The sequence below is a fragment of the Cricetulus griseus genome (assembly GCF_003668045.3).
Source record: "Cricetulus griseus strain 17A/GY chromosome 1 unlocalized genomic scaffold, alternate assembly CriGri-PICRH-1.0 chr1_0, whole genome shotgun sequence".
In the NCBI taxonomy this organism is placed as follows: Eukaryota; Metazoa; Chordata; class Mammalia; order Rodentia; family Cricetidae; genus Cricetulus; species Cricetulus griseus.
In genome coordinates, this window is record NW_023276806.1 from 134,497,083 (window position 1) to 134,501,429 (window position 4,347).

Genomic DNA, 4,347 nt, shown 5'->3' on the forward strand with positions numbered 1-4,347 from the left:
GTTGAAAGCATTGGTCACAGATTCTGGGGCATGCTTCAGCAAATGTGGCTTCAGTTCACTGCTTGCTGAGAAGAGCCTATCACAATGGTTACAAAACCCATGAAAAATGGTGGTTTTCATAAATGTTATCTAGGAAATTGTGTAAAATTTAGTTTCCAAGAAACACCCCCAAAGGGAGAAAGAGAGAAGGAGGAGGAGGAGGAGGAGGAGGGAGAGAAAGAGGAGGAGGAAGAAGAGGAAAGAGGAGAAGGAAGGAAGAAAGGAAGGAGAGCAGATATAAGGCAATGATTAAAACAGGTGGGCCCTCATGCTTGCTTTGGCAGCACATATATTAAAATTGGAACAATACAGAGAAGATTATCATGGCCCCTGTGCAATGATTACAGGCCAATTCACAAAGTGTTCCATATATATATCAGGTGCCCCTAACATTTTAAGCATAGGGCCATTCTCTCTATTCTTGGTTCATGAGCTGATTGGTACAGGCACAGTGCCATCACCTCAGTATCTAGTCTGGCTACTCAAGCTCTCTGCCTTTTGCCTCTTGTTATTTTTTTGTATGCCTGCTTCATTGATTGTAAACATTTCAAAAGAGGACAGCGAAGGGAAGGAGGTGGAGGTGAACACCAAAGGTAGCTCATCCTCCCCCTTGTCAGCAGCACTTATAAAACACCGAGAGAAAGGATGAGGTAACCAACCATGTACACAAAGTTCTCAGTGACAGCTGAGGGCTGGCCTGGTGGGCAAAAGTAGAAGGCTGATGACTTGAGTGTGATCCTCAAAGATCCGGGAATATCTTTTGCCAATGCTTTTCCCATTCCTGTGGATGACTGCTAACTAATGGGTCATAATTAAACGTTGCATTCAGTTTAGTATTTGATTATGTTAATACTAAATCGTATTGCTCTCAGCTTCCTTACAACTAAGCTATTGATGTTTGCTGTGACGCTCATGCCAGGAGGTGCCGGATGTAGGGATGGCAAGCTGTGAGTAATTATTGGCAATGCTATTTGGACACATTGGGCTGATACTCTGTCATTTACTGAAAAAGGCTTCCTTTGATGAGGTCAGTTTGTCCCAGCAACACTTTTGTGACTTCTGAGAGTACTTCCTGTTAATTTCAATAGATTTTTACAATTCTGCAAAAATGGGTCAAAAGCAAGTTTTAATTTCACCTTATTTATATAAACATATCCTGTCTTATACAGTATTTCCCTCCTACCTTCCTCTTTGGCAAGAGAAAAATGAAAGAATGCTGTCATGCTATGAACCCAGTTTTTATTTTTCCTTCATGGGAACCTTGAACTGAAGACTTACAATATAGCTTGTCTCTATAGATAGACACAGTGTTCTTATGGATGAAGTCCATTAGAATGAATTAGTAATAAAAAATGAATTAGTAATAAAAAATATCCTGAGACCTGGCTCTGAGTAGTAGCTGTAAGGAGAAGTTATGGAATTTTAACCTAGTTCCTACAATGAAAGTACTCTTTCCAGTGTACTGTGCTCATATTGAACTCCTTAAGTTTAGGGACTAACAAATTTTTATATACCCTACAATCCACAGGTGGAAACCCATAGTGAAAGTCATGAATTTTTAACCAACTAGTTAGTTAAAATTGCACAGTCTAGAGGAGGAATCCTATAGTGAAAGACACGAATTTTAACCAGCTGTTAGTTAAAATTGCATGACCTCTCTGGCCTCAAGAATTTCGTCTGAAGAGTAACAGTTGACATTTATGGACTTAACTCTCTGGTAGGCATTTATAAGCACATTACATTCATTAGCTCAATTACTTTCATGACACCTATACCTGTGTCACATCTGTAATTAAACCACTTGTGTAAAATAAGACTGAGAGTTGAATAATTTGGGCAACTTCCCAGCTAATGTTGCGGGGGTCATGATATGAAGGCAGACTCTTTGACTCTCTCTCTGACAGGCTGTCTGACTCGAGGCTGTAGCCTATCTATTGATGTTGCCCTCTGTAGTTTCCTGTAAATATAGCCATGCCAGCTCCATGTTCTTCAATGTAACATGGGTGTCTGTGTTTACAAAGAAATGCTGGGTCTAGTTAAGTTGGACCACAGTGATGCCACAGCTCAGCGCATTACCCCAGAAGAGGTTTACAGATGGCTGTGTCAGTAGAGGAGGGTAGACCCTCCATTCATCAAGCCCCCAAAGGCTCAAGAAGCAAACTGGACTTAATGACTCCAGGAAGTGCCTAATTTTTGTCAAATATAGACTCTTACTCAAGGGCTGGACTTAGTAAACACCAAGTAGATGATGGCTTAACTTATTCTATGTACTAATACATAGACTAGTAAAAATTCTAGAACTTTTTCTTCTGTAAGTTGCATGGTCATAGTGTTTTATCACAGCAACAGAAGAGTAACTGGTATAGCAGCTAAGTTCTATATTACTGAGTTACACCTTCACCTGTCCCAAACGTCTGTGAGTCTTACTAACTCCTTAAGTAAAATGGGACTTCCTTGCACAAAACTGAAAAAAACTCAGGGTTTAGGCCAAATTTGAAACATAAACCAATCAATTTTGAGTTCTCTAAAGAGAAAGAACTGGGGCTCTTCAGTGAAAGGGCTGATTCTAAGGTTAAAGGAAAAAATATAAAATATCAATCTAGATCAGCCTTTAGTCCCAGAGAATTAAGAATCACTAAGAAACACAGAAGGGGGCTTTGTCAACGGGACGCAGAGTCAATTGGCAGGGCTTCTAATGGCATGTCTGAATAATCAGAGCAACAAAATAATTAAGATGGTAGTGAATTATACAACAAAGAATAAAATAGATCTTTGTAACAATGAGAATAAATAATTGGTCATAGACCAAGTAATGGGGGAGCAAACAACTCTTCTATGCAGTTGAATGCAACTGGTTTATGTTGGTATCCTTCCCTTGAAGAGTTCGAACATGATACCCTCCTTACACGTGGGCCAAACATGGAACTTCCTTACCAAAGAAGAGGTGGGGGAAGTAGCATCCCATGAAAAGTTCCAGGCATCCCCACCTCAATTAACAGATCAGGGTTGACCTTGCAGTAATCAGCCTCATTAATCATGATAAATCACACACATTCATTGTACAGGTCTGTGATTAGGTGTGGCAAGAATGGTACTTGGGTTCTGTGCTCAGCATCCTTCACTCTTCTGTGGTCAACATCCTTCATTCATGTATCCTGTGCAATCATGAGAAACAGGCTCAAGCAATCACTAGGAAGGGCGATCCAAGAAAACATCACAGCCAAGATAAGCCAAGGACAGGTTGACTGGAAGCCCCGTGACAACAGGGATTGGCTCTTAAAACAAGAAAGGTCAACAGGATTAAGCTAAGGAAACACAAATAAATCATGGGCTTTTTTTGGGAAATAGTAATGATCTGAATAGAAATATAGTAAGACTGGCTTGTTTGATAGGACAAATGTGGCACATTAAGGATGCTCACACTAGGGGAAAATGAATACAGGCTGTCTGGAAACTCTCTGAACTATCTTTGTAACTTTTCTAAAGATATAGCTCTATTCTAAAATTTTAAAGTTTGTTTAAAAAAGTCCCTTTCCTCTGCCCCAAACCTCCCATTTACTTCTTCTTGCTCTCTTTCAAATCTGTGGTCTCTTTGTACTGGTTGTTACATGTATATATGTATATACACATTATTCCTAACTATAACCTGTTCAGTTTGTATAATGTAACTTGTGTCTATCTTGTCAGAGTTGACTTGATTTGGCACAGCAACAATAGCATATAACACAGTAAGGGCCACATAAAGCACAGTTTTACAAGCCATCAGAAGAGCCGTATTTTTATAATAACAAGTTGTAAAACTGCAGCACCTCGGACTATGCTTTAAAGGCCAAGTCTAAAAACCAAGAACTTGAGTCAGCAACAGCCCATCCGTCACAAGAGAAAAAGCAGACAAAGGAACAAAGCCTGTCCAAGACAAATGTCTTCCTTTTCATGAATGTAAATATGCTAATTAAAATTCTTCTGAATACAGAGGACGCTGGGTAAAATAATCATCTATATTATTATTATATCTCCAACATCTGCTCTCCCCTTCCACAATGGTGGGGTATGGTTATCTAGCTAGAGATGGTGGACATGTGGAAATGTTGGAAGAGGGATATCAGTATTACAGGAACTCATATTGAAAAGTCCCATTGTTGGCAAACTAGCTATTCAGTACCATTTACCAAGATTCCTTTGTGTTTTCCTTCTTTTGTTTTGGAGGGTGGTGGTGTTATATGGGGTCTCAGGTCAGCTTGGCTATCCTGGAACTCACGGTGTAGCCAAGAATGACCTTAACCTTCAATTTCTTGTTCTCCTTCATCT

General features: G+C 39.7%; 1 non-coding gene across 1 annotated transcript; it reads left to right on the forward strand.

Annotated features, from left to right (window-relative positions):
• The first annotated feature begins 311 nt into the window (after positions 1-311).
• LOC113833035 lies at positions 312-414 on the forward strand. Its single transcript, XR_003480580.1, has one exon. It is a non-coding gene; the product is annotated as a U6 spliceosomal RNA (small nuclear RNA).
• Positions 415-4,347: the final 3,933 nt, after the last annotated feature.